Raw genomic sequence first — 12811 nt, 5'->3', positions numbered from 1 at the left:
AATTGCTCCTAATCTTGAAATGAATGCCAAGCACTCAAGTCAGTTAATATAAGAATTTGCCAGCTGGTCTCTCATATAAAAACCTAGTCAAAGCTACATAACATGAAAGCCAATTACTGATTAATGAAGTGAGTGAACACGGCCCTTGTAATTCTGCTACATTCCCAGTGTGCACTTCAGGCTTTTATTCTCTTGAGTAAACACAGCAGCCAGTGTGGCAGCACAAAAATCATGATCGCAACGCTTAAAATCTCCTCTAGTCTCCTTTTTTTCTTTTTCTTTTTGCTAATTCCTGCTGCCTCATTGAAGAAAAAAAGCTTTCTATTTTGCCCACTAGAACTAGAAAACTGCCAGTTAATCCAGGTTGAACATTTGCTTTCAAAACCCAATTGAACTTGGCTTTATGCACTTCTTTGATAACTAGGGAAACTGAAATTGCTTTGCGTTGTGATTACACACTTGTGGAGCAAGTGACTGTAATCGCAATGACAGAAGTCACTTATGCTTCTGGTGGGGAGAGAAACCCATGCAGTAGAAATGATAATATTTCCTATGGCTTCCCAAAGCATTGTAGTGCTTCATGTTTAACCTGCAATTGATACCCCAAGTTACTCAAAAGAGATCACATTCAGAATGCTATTCTGAGTCCACTTACTTGGAAATAGGTTCTCTTGAAATCAACAAGACTATCATACGCTGAGAAGTGCTTATGGTGAAAGACTACAAAAGGTTGAACAGCAAGGGACTAGGGAGACAAACCATGCAGAAGACAAGACCCTTTCATCCACCTGCCAGAGATCAGCATTTGAAATGTGTGGACACAGATGACTTGGTTACTGTACTCCATGCTCTGGTAACTTCCAAAATGGATTACTACAATGCATCCTGTATGGGGCTGCCCTTGAAGATGATTCAGAAACCTCAATTGCTCCAAATCTGCAGCAGCTAAATTACTGGCTGGGGTTCCATTTAGACCTCATATAACCCCTAGTTTAAAACAGCTGCATGGGTTGCCAGTTCATTTCTAGGCCCATTGGTGTTTAAAGCCCTAAAGAACTCAGGCCCCAAATACCTGATAGACTAACCTACTTCCACAGAGACCCTCCCAGGTGTTGAGATCAGCAGAGGGGACCCTCTTGGTAGTTCCTCCACCCTCAGAGACCCAGAGCAGGGGTGGGTGTTGCCCCAGGAGAGGGCATTCTCTGTGGTGGCCTCTAAGCCCGTCCGGGGCTTCTGCCACCTTCATTACACAGCATTTGGAGGATGCTGAACATGTTACTTGAGGTGTATATTTTTAGGAGCCACCTTATTTTTATGATTGTATGTTGTTTCAAACTGTTTTTAAGGTTGTGCTCAATGTTGTAACCTATCCTGGGACCTTAGAGTGAAGGGTAGGCAATAAATAAATAAATAATCCAGACCATAATAAATCTATTCATTAAAAAGTAATAAAATTAAGAGATCATTTCTTCTGTATGCACAAAGCAACAACCACCAACATTCAAACAAAGCTTTCGATCCTTCAAGAAAGCATGACAAGTCACAGGCTAGAGGTCAACATCTGGTAGGTCAAGTTACTAATTTTACAGAAAGCCAAAAGCCCATCCTTAGCGCACATCCTAAGGTGGGTTGCTAGCAACACCTGTTCTAGGTTGCCCCACCATCATGATTTCCTCCAAATGTCTCTTTCGCCTCCAGTTGCAACTGGAAAAAAGGTAAAGGGACCCCTGACCATTAGGTCCAGTCGTGACCGACTCTGGGGTTGCGGCGCTCATCTCGTTTTACTGGCCGAGGGAGCCAGCGTACAGCTTCCGGGTCATGTGGCCAGCATGACTAAGCCGCTTCTGGAGAACCAGAGCAGCGCACGGAAACACCGTTTACCTTCCCGCCAGAGCGGTACCTATTTATCTACTTGCACTTTGACGTGCTTTCAAACTGCTAGGTTGGCAGGAGCAGGGACCGAGCAACAGGAGCTCACCCCGTCATTGTGGGGATTCGAACCGCTGGCCTTCTGATTGGCAAGTGCTAGGCTCTGTGGTCTAACCCACAGCACCACCCGCGTCCCTCTGGAGAGTCAGCCAATTCTTCTCAAGGGGGCAGACTTGTCCCTGGGCCTCTGATTATTGACCTCCACTGCAGAGGGTTGAGCTGTCTAACAAACAGGAAACTGAAGGATTTCAAATAATATTAATCCTCCATAATATTGAGTTACTGAAAACCTGGATCTTCACATCCTAATACAAGACTTCTGTTCTTAGCCTACGAACCTGCAGAAACTGCTATGCAAGTGTTTGCTCTTAAGATGCAGGTTGACACCACAAATGTCAACTCAAGGCAGCAATTTTGCATTGATAATACCTTCTAGACACATCACCAAATCAAGTAACATTTGTTTTGGGATGTTTGTTTTCCAGACTGGCACACATCAGTATAAAATCCTGACAACAAAGCACAACGTGGCTTTCACAGGGGTTGAAATTAAAAGGCTACCTTAGAGCCATTTCACCCACTGCAAGTCTTTTCCTCCAAATTACACTCAAGAGGGAGCCAGAGCTAATTATTGCTTCTTGACTAGTGTGCCTAAGAACATAAGACCCCTGGAACAGGCCTAAGGTAGAACTGCCATATTTCAAACAGTGAAAATCTGACAGGAAAGTTGTTGCGCTTTCTGTGTGTGGCAAATTCACCCCCCCCCCAAAAGTTTGGGGGCTATTTAAGGAAAATCACCAAAAACAACACGGCCGACATGGGCTGCCACACGTCCGGCTTTCCTGCCTGGACACTGCTCCCGACTGCAGTATTCCAGGTATGTCTGGGAAATTCTGGCCCATCCATTTCCACATTCAGTTTGCACAGTGGCTAAACAGCTGCCTAGGGGGAGACCACCAGCAGGACCTGAGTATCGCAGCCCTCTCTCTACTTACCATTCCCAGCAAATAGTATTCAGAGGCATATTTTCTCCCTTCATGGCTAGTAGTTATGTATGATCGGACAACGGTATGATGAATGCTCACATATATGTTTTAGGAATATACTTAAAAATGTAATGACTGAAGAGGGCCCCAAAGTGTCACAGCCTGATGTAACACAAGGAGTGGAGTATTCTTGTGAATTGTGGGACAGTGGTATCGTTATGTCCTGAAAAGACTCTGAGTGCAGAATAAAATTCACATATGCCAATTTATATGTATAGCTAGAAATGTAAGTTTCAGAGGGAAAACTGCCTTATAAGCAACATATGAAAAGGTTTTAAAGGGGAGGGGGGAGGAGCAGGAGACCAGGGCCTGTTATAAAGACCCATTGCTGGGGCACTCTGGGCCACCTCCTAATGAGGCCCCTGTTGCGGGACTATTTTCATGTTACACTTTCCACTGAGAGCTACCACAAGCAGAAGCAAGTCTAGAAAACATGAATATTCTCAGAATAGGGGTAACTTCCATTTTTTGTTTTCTTGTTCCTGTATCTTCAGAAGGAGATCTGATTCTGACTGCTTCTTTTTTTTTTAAGTACAGTATGTATAAAGAAGACTAGAGAAAAGTTCCAAAGCTTCCATATCCTACAGATGTTTACTGCAACCCTGACACAAGTTTGCCTTCAGATCACAACAAAGAAATAGCTATGAACTCAAGAGTGGAGAACTAGACAAATTTTGTTTGCTTCAAAGTCCTGCTATTAAGACGCCTTCTGCAAAATGGAAACATACACAGACCTTCTTTGAGTGTCAATGTGATATAAGTGAGCAACACTTTTTTTGGAGGAAAGGTGATCTGGGTGGAGGAAAGATCAGAACCTCACATCAGTTACACCCATCTTCTAATTGCAATCAAGTGCTATCGTAGTCATTAATTAAATGTTCAAAACACCCATGTGAGGCAATTCTCAGTCCTCATTCTACAAATGAGTACCCTGAGCAGTAGATAGCCTAGAGAAGAAGCAAGGCTGGGGCAGATTTGGGAACACAGCAAGACACCGACAGAATCACACTTGACTTCGGACGAAGTTGCTTTACATCAAGTCAGATTATTGGGTCCATCTAGCTCAGAACTGTCAACACTGACTAGGAGTGGCTCTGCAGGGTTTCAGGCATGAAACTTTTCCCTGTCCTATCTGGAAATGCCAGGGATTGAACTTGGGATCTTTTGCATGCAAAGCAGATGATCTACCACTGAGCTACAGTCCATCCCCAAGAGAAGACACTTTGCAAAAATGAAGGGATTGGTAAAAGGGAAGTTGAAAAGCAGAGTCAGGAAGGTAAAATCTTTCCAGAATTCCTGTGAACTGTTCAAAACCATAATAATAGAAGTCAGGAAACAATACACACCATGTATCAGAAAAGGTACTGCCAGAACTAAGAGGATGCCAGCATGGTTAATGAGCAGAGTGAAGGAAGCTTTTATAGAGGCAAGAAGGCTCCCTTAAGAAGATGGAAATCTTATCCAAATGAGAATGAAAAGGAACACATATATTTGCCAAAAAAAACAGTGCAAGTAGACAACAAGGGATGCAAAAAATAATTTGAGAAGCACACTGCTTCTCACAAGCAGTGAGAAAAAAATCACAAAGACAAACAACAAAAAATTTCCTCAGGTATGTTAGAAGCAGAAAACCAGCTTAGGACTGGGCTGGACCTTCGGATGGCAAGGGAGTCAAAGGTGTGCTGAAAAAAGAAAAGGAGATTGCAAAGAAGCTGATTGATTTTTTTCTTTTTCACCTGTCTTCACAGCAGAAGTTGTAGGGTAGATCCTGTGCCTAAATTAGCTTTCTCAGAATGGAAGTCTAAAGAACTGAGACAAACAGTAGTGACAAGAGATGAAGTTCTAGGTCTTACTGTCAAATCAGAAACTGACAAATTACTGAGTCTGGATAGCTTCCACCCAAGTGTTCTTAAAAAAGCTCAAATGGGAAATTTATGATCTTATAACAAAAATATGCAACACGTCCCTAAGATCAGTCTCCATACTTGAGGAGTGGAGAGTGGGCAAAGTAACACCAATTTTTAAACAAGGTTCCAGAGAGGATCCAGGAAATTACAGACCAGTTTGCTTAATGTTTTCTTTTCTGGGAAAACTAGTGGAAATCATTGTTGAAGACAGTATTACCAGGCATATAGAAGAAAAAGTCTTGCTGAAGCAGAACCAGCATGGCTGCTCTAAAGGTAGGTCCTGCGTTCCTTAACTTTTAAGAGTTTGGTGTTTCTTAGAGTGACAGCAAGCATATAAACAGAGGTGACCTAGTTAATACTGCATACCTCAAGCAAAGACTTTTGACTAAGCTTGGCAGTCATAAGATAAGAGAAGTACCTCAGAAGCTAGTTAAGGAACAAGAAGCAGAGAGCAGGAACAAACGGACAAGTCTCCCAACAGAGGGATGTAGAAAGGAGAGCCTCCCAAGGGTCAGTATTGGTACCTGCATTTCTTAACTTATTCATAAATAATCTACAGAGTAAGGGATGAGCAGTGAGGCCGCCTTAAAGAAAAAGGGATTGTGAAGAGCTCCAAAAGAATCTCTCCACACCGGTCGAATAGGCAGTAAAATGGAAAATGCTGTTCAATGTAAGCAAGTGTGAAGCAATGCAGTCATAGTTACCGTATTTTTTGCTCTGTAAGACTCACTTTTTCCCTCCTAAAAAGTAAGGGGAAATGTGTGTGCATCTTATGAAGCGAATACAGGCTGCGCAGCTATCCCTGAAGCGAGAACAGCAAGAGGGATTTCTGCTTTCACTGCGCAGTTGCTGTTCTGGCTTCTGAGATTCAGAATATTTTTTTTCTTGTTTTCCTCCTCCAAAAACTAGGTGCATCTTGTGGTCTGGTACGTCTTATAGAGCGAAAAATACGGTAATAGCTAAATGAAGATGTTAGCCCATGTGCAGCAGCTGTGAAAAGAGTGAATTCCATGTTTGGGATCATTAGAAAGGGAACTGGGGGAAAACCAACCCTGACATTATACAAATCTATGGTGTGACCACATTTGGAATACTGTGCACAGTTCTGGTTACCTCACCTCAAAAAGGATATTGCAGAAGTGGAAAATATATAAAAAACCACAACTAAAATGATCAAAGGGCTAGAGCGAATTCCCTAGGAGGAAAGGTTACCACACTGGGGGCTTTTTAGATTAGAAAAAAGGCAAGTAAAAGCATAGAGATGTATAAGATTATGTCTTGGGTGGAGAAAGCAGACATGGAGAAGTTCTTATCCTGTCTCATAATACTAGAATTCAAGGCCATTCAATGAAGATGAATGTTGAAAGACTCTGGACAGACAAAAGGAAGTACTTTATTATTATTTATTAAATTTGTATGCCACGCTTCATTGGTAAATCTCAGGGCACTTCACAGCATAAAAATATAATATAAAAACACAATACATAATAAAACAAATACCAAAACGAAATGAAACAACCCCCTCCCCCTTTCACACAGTGCATTGTTAACCTATGGAACTTGCTCCCAAGAGGCAGCCATGGCCACCAAGATGTTCAGCTTCAAGCAGGCATTCGGCCAGTTCATGGAGGATAAGGCTATCAATGGCTACCCAGCATGACTTTCTGCCTCCCTAGGCCAGTGGCTGGGAATCACAAGCGAGGAGAGTGCTGTTGTGCTCAAGTCCTGCCTGCCGACTTCCAGCTGGCCTCGGGGAGAGCAGAGGGATGGACTAGATGGGTCTTTGATCTGATCCAGCGAGGCACTTCTTATGTCCTCTTTGTCTCAATTCGTTTGGTAGACCCTAAGACTTAAAAGTATTAAATGGCAGGTCAGCACTGGCTGAGGAGGGGCCATTGCTGGAGAAAAGGCGGCACGTGCAAACTGAATTAAGCCGTGTGGCAGATCCTCTGCACAAAGAAAACACTCAGAATTGAATGGTAGAAACAAAGTTCATTCACTTTTTATGCAGGGCTCCCAGAAAACAAAGTGATACAAAAGCAAGGCATATTTTACACTGACATTTGGAAGTAGGGTGGGAGCCCCTCAACAACAGACCTGTCCTCCCCAGACATGCATGTTTTAACTGCCTTGTTCACTTCAGAGTTGGCTGCCGTCTTAATGAATGAGTCTGACCTCCCACAGCCTAGTCTGCGCGTCATCAAGACCCTTTTCTCCCTCTGAAGACGTATGGCATTCCGGCGCTCCGTGAATAACCCAATTCATTCAAGAAGCGGCAGCACGAACTCACCCTGGCCTTCTCGGCATGAATTAGCAACTATTACAGTCAATGTGGTCTCTGCCAGCTATTGACAAACTGAACTGAGGGTGATTGTTTGCTTTTACACACAGACAAACCTCTAGAGTTTGATTCCTCTGGCATTCACATTTAAAAATGAGGCCACCATATGCACAAGAACTGACGCTGCCGCAATTTGCTGCTGGAGAGAAAGGCAGGAGCTACAGATTTCTGAAAAAGGAACCATCTTGACAATGCCCCCTTTTTTCTCAATGAAATAAATTTTCTGAAATTCTACAGCACCCCCAACCCTTCCCTGCAACGCAGTATTTAAGAGTGTTGCTACTATGTACGCAAAGGCCCAAGAGACTTAAGGTCACCACTAGTTCTCTACCTGATCATGAGGTTGCCTTAGGCAAAGTCATAATCTTGGTGTACCTAACCAAGTCTTGTTTATTTGGAACGTTATGCATACAATGTATGTTCCTTACCGCTGAGCTACGGACCTCTTCTGATCCTGAACAACCAGCATGAGACTCAAACCTGCAGCCATGGCTTTTACCTTGAGCCTACTCTGCTTTTGCCATGTTCTCAGATGCATCTTTCACAGGGCTTTGAAAAGAGACTCAATAAGCTATGTTCAGGAGAGCTTTTGGAAGGAAGTGAAAGCAGCACGCAAAACCAGAAATGCCCCACCTGACTTCTTCCCAGAAGCAGTTTACAGTGGTTTCACCACAAGCTCCAAAAGAGCCCACAGTGAGAGATGGATTTATGAAGCTTTTCTACTGCTTAATATAAAAATGTTGCAACATTCAATAAAAGTTCCTAAAAACGAGATTTAAAACAAAATGCAACTGTGTATCACAAACCAAACTGAGAAGTACAAAGCAAACAAGAAAATTAAAAGCTTGATAAAAATGTAAGTAAATATGTTTGGTGTTCAAAGGTCATTACTGTCTCAGCCTGAGCCAATTTAAAGAGTCAGGGAAGCCAATTTTAGTTTGCAGCCCAATAATCCTAAATGCTCTTGATACGCATAAGCTTTGTGCTGCATTGTACCTGCTAAAGGAAGCATATGGTGTTTTGGAGGACATACTAAATTCATTTATACACAAAGAGTACCTTCCCAATGATTTTCACAATTCCAATCTCTAATTAGAATAGAAAATTAACTCCTCCTATTGCTTTTAGAATATTTTGCCGCACTCAGTGCATAAGCAGAACACAGCCAGTTTATAAGCGTTTTTGTTATAGGATGTTTTTCTCTTTTTAAAAAAGCTCAGAATTATTACATCAATGTGTTGTGCTGTGAACTTTTTTAATAATATCAATTTCTAGATTTGAGCACTGGGCTTTTAGCAAGTTCTGATTTAAACACAAGGGTGGGGGCTTAAAATAAGTAGAAGCCCTTAAGGGAGTTTATTTTGCAATGATAACACAGTTCTACTTTGTAAAAGATTTAATACACATCTTTTTGTTTTGAACTAAAGAACACACAAATAATGTCTTGTTCCCAAACAGATTCACCCTGAAGAACATCCCTATTATTGTATAGCAGAAGCAAAATCTTACAAGTGTCTGCCTAAGTTTGTTAGTTTATGGTGAAGTTTGGCAAATGGCACCAACTTCCCATTGTAGGGGTGGGGGACCAAGGAGGATGGTCTCCCCACAGAGACTTTTGGAATCCAATGGATTTCTGAATGCTCTGTCTGGTGGATAGAACTGATGGTCCTGCTGCAGAGGGCCACAGATATGATCGCTCCTGAATGCCCTCTCCAACACCGTGGAGAGCATTCAGCTCCTGGTATACAGTACTGGGGAACTACATGCGATGAAACAGACCAGAAGATAGCTAGAGCACAATTGTGCCTACTGCATGGCAAAGGGCTGCTTCGCTACTTCCATCTCACCCTTGAGAGAACAGCCAGCAAAGCTCTTCAGGGTGGTCCGTAGGCTGTTGACATCTATATTGGTGTATGGAGCCCACAAAACCTCGGAGAAACTCTGTGAGTTGCTTGCTGGGCACTGTGAAGACAAAGTCATCCATTTCCATAGCGAGCTAGGACTCAGCTATACAGCTGCAAATAAAACGTTTTAAGTGTGTTTCAAGCGCAATTTACAATGTGACACTAGATGGCGATGGTGAGCCTTATGGAAAATTCAGTGTACATTTTTTTAAAAAAGCATGTTTGTGTAGTTTCCATCCTAGATGCCATGATTGATGCAGTCCCAAGTGAAGTTTCCAATGTTCCATCAAGTCTTGCTTTGTGGGATCAGTTTCCATTTTTATAGCCTTATGACATTAATAGGGTGCTTATGAGAGGAGCCGCCTAGTTTAGGTGCCACAAGACAGGTTGTGTGGAACAAACAGATCTGTCTTCCAACACCTTGGCACCATTCCCTACCCCCCAGCATCCGCTGCCTGAGATGGCCATGTTCAAATATATAAAATGTATATAACCTCCTCTGAGAAGAGGAGGTTAAGGGGTGATATGATAGCCATGTTCAAATATATAAAAGGATGTCACACAGAGGAGGGAGAAAGGTTGTTTTCTGCTGCTCCAGAGAAGCGGACACGGAGCAATGGATCCAAACTACAAGAAAGAAGATTCCACCTAAACATTAGGAAGAACTTCCTGACAGTAAGAGCTGTTCGACAGTGGAATTTGCTGCCAAGGAGTGTGGTGGAGTCTCCTTCTTTGGAGGTCTTTAAGCAGAGGCTTGACAACCATATGTCAGGAGTGCTCTGATGGTGTTTCCTGCTTGGCAGGGGGTTGGACTCGATGGCCCTTGTGGTAATAACTACTGGTCCAATATAGTGATGCACTTGGGGGTAGGGGGCAGTGGTTCCTGTTGTTATTTCCCCCCCCCAGAAGTGCCCCCTTTGCATTTTAAATGAGTTCCGACAACCTACACACTAGTAGCACCTACCCCCCAAAAATGAAAAATACCAAACCTTACAGGTTTTCCTTAATCAATGACACAAGTCTAAGGCCATGTTTGAATGTAGCAAAGGGAATTAAAAACCTGTGCACCTCTTAAAATAATTTTTAAAAATGCTTGCATCTCTGAGTCAGTATTTACTGCATACCTTCTCCTATCATAGAACACACTATTACTCATTGACTGCCAGTCTTGAAATGTACAGCTTATAATCGGGACAAACTGATTGTACAACTGACAAACTTCTCTGGCATTGTGCTGGGGTGACAGAGATGCTGACTTTAGTGATACAGAGACATTTATACTAATCCTGAAGAGCTTCAACAGAATCCAATGCACCTGGTCCAACAAGACAACTGTCAAGTTTACTTGTTAGCTGAAAATCTTCATTACTCCACATAACAGGGGGAGGCAATGAGAATGCAGCTGGGCTTCTCCAGTTCACAAGATGAATCTGCAGAGCTGGCAGCAAAGGAGGGGAAAGAAATCAAACATTTGACTTGTAAACCAAGCACTGTTGAACCAAAACTGCTGAGAGAGGATAAACAAGGAACCTAATGATCACATACATAAACAGTAAATGTCTGTACTTCCATCAAAAAGTTTAGAAATCATTCAACTGTTCAGCACTAGCAAGGTATCATTTAAAGCATGGGTAGGCAAACTAAGGCCTGGGGGCCGGATCCGGCCCAATTGCCTTCTCAATCCGGCCCACGGGTGGTCTGGGAATCAGCGTGTTTTTACATGAGCAGAATGTGTCGTTTTATTTAAAACACATCTCTGGGTTATTTGTGGGACATAGGAATTTGTTCACCCCCCCCCAAAAAAAAGTATAGTCCGGCCTCCCACAAGGTCTGAGGGACAGTGGACTGGCCCCCTGCTGAAAAAGTTTGCTGACCCCTGATTTAAAGTGAAAAGCACAAGGACAAAGGACTGTAATTACTACTACTACTACTACTACTACTACTTACTTACACTTCATGCTAAAATCCTAGGGCAGGTTACAATATTAAAATACAACATAAAAAACAGTTTAAAATAATTTACAATCACAAAAACTAGGTGCGTCCTAAAAACATACACCTCAAGTGGTGCTTCTTCAGCATTGGTTGGATGGAAGCTGTACAATGAAGGTGCCAAAGGCACCTTGAGAGAGAGAATTCCACAGAGCGTGTGCCCTCCTTGGGCCACCAGCCCATGAGCCTCTGAGGGTGGAGAACACCGAGAGGGTATGCATGGAAGGAGGCAGCCTGAGTCAGTTAAAAGATGCTGCTCGCAGATTTTGAATTCAAAGGTCTTCCAAGTAAATCTTAGTGCTTGGCTGCTTAGCCCGTGGCTACCTGGATCCTCTGTAGAATGACAGAAGAAGCTAAACCCCAGGCAGCTATACCTCACAGCGTCATTGTAGGGATTAACTGAGGAGGGGGATGAAACATGTACTCCTTGGAGGAAAAGATGGAATACAAATGCAATAAATAAGCTCTTCTGCTGACCTGCTATGAAAGCTGGAGCAGCCAGCCAGATTGAGATGTCAATTACCCACCTGGCATCCAGAGATCTCCATGTGGTCACAACTGGACCTGTGCCAGTCACAAAATGTGCCTAGCTAATTTCAAACACATATAATATATACATGTATGTATTTGTAAATATTAATTATTCAAATGACTTGTGGTTTTGGTCACAACTGCAGGGGCAGAACCCCATTTATGTTTGTGGTGTCCAATTAAGAATTGCTATTAAAAATGGGATATTAACAATGTGTCATGTGAATTGTGTATTAGTTTATGAATTTCAAAAAAAAAAAAAGAAAAGCGTAAAGTGCTGCTGAACTGGAAAAAATGCAACTAGCCATTCTGTTTTTGCACCCATGACCTAGGTACCAGGAGTCATGTGGCAAGTAGCTTTTCTATCCCAGATTCTAACATGGGATAAAAGGATCATAACCCAACTCCCTTTCCAGAAGAGATCTACTGTGACATAAGGTTAAAAAAAAGAGTAAAGGTAAAAGACCCCTGGCTCAAAGGTGACTATGGGGTTGAGGCTCATCTCGCTTCAGGCCGAGGGAGCCGGCGTTTGTCCAGACAGCTTTTCTGGGTCATGTGGCCAGCATGACTAAACTGCTTCAGGCACAACAGAACACCGTGATGAAAGCCAGAGAGCATAGGAACACCTTTTACTTTCCCCTCATAGCAGTACCTATTTACTTGCACCGGCATGCTTTCAAATTACTAGGTTGGCAGGAGCTAGGAGAGACATAAGAGGACGCCAGCCAACAACATCAGGAGAGGCAAGGCAAGCAAAGAAACAAGAGGCTGCAGAAAACATTAAACACAAGACCCTCCTGCAGAATCAGGCCAGTGGCCTATCTAGTCCAGCATTCTGTTCCCACAGTGGCCAACCAGAAGCCTGTGGGAAACCTGCAAGCAGGATCTGAGCACAAGAGCAACACTCTCCCCTTCTGTGACTTCCAGGAACTGGTATTCAGAAACATACTGCCTCAAACTTTCAGAGAGATCAAAGAGGAAGTAGGGCAGTGTGAAATGATGCGGCCCATACAATATTTGTCATTGACAGCAATGGGTAGTATTGAACAAAGTCTTACTCAGAGTAGACCCAAGTTAGGTCCATTAATTTCAAAAGGTCTACACACTGAGTAAACGTTGTTGAATATCACCCAATGTCCCTAAATTTCACTACTACTGTTG

General features: G+C 42.8%; 1 protein-coding gene and 1 long non-coding RNA gene across 5 annotated transcripts in view; one reads left to right on the top strand and one right to left on the bottom strand.

Moving 5' to 3' along the window:
• BIN3 (bridging integrator 3) overlaps positions 1–12811 on the bottom strand; it is a 126176-nt gene that overhangs the window by 100001 nt on the left and 13364 nt on the right. Inside the window, exon 1 of one of the 4 annotated variants that reach the window (XM_080982626.1) lies at positions 10473–10563. The exons of 2 other annotated variants lie outside the window; for them this stretch is intronic. The gene's annotated coding sequence lies outside the window, so the exon portion shown is untranslated. Of the gene's footprint in view, positions 1–10472; positions 10564–12811 lie in introns of those variants that run through there. One more of the 4 variants, XM_080982624.1, reaches the window with a different exon arrangement.
• On the top strand, positions 3498–7995 carry LOC308463912. The gene is made up of 2 exons (XR_013979816.1): positions 3498–5155; positions 7026–7995. It is a non-coding gene; the product is annotated as an uncharacterized lncRNA (long non-coding RNA).

Source organism: Podarcis pityusensis, assembly GCF_964106645.2.
Source record: "Podarcis pityusensis genome assembly, chromosome: 15".
NCBI classification, from domain to species: domain Eukaryota; kingdom Metazoa; phylum Chordata; class Lepidosauria; order Squamata; family Lacertidae; genus Podarcis; species Podarcis pityusensis.
This window is presented reverse-complemented; position numbering and strand designations above follow the sequence as displayed.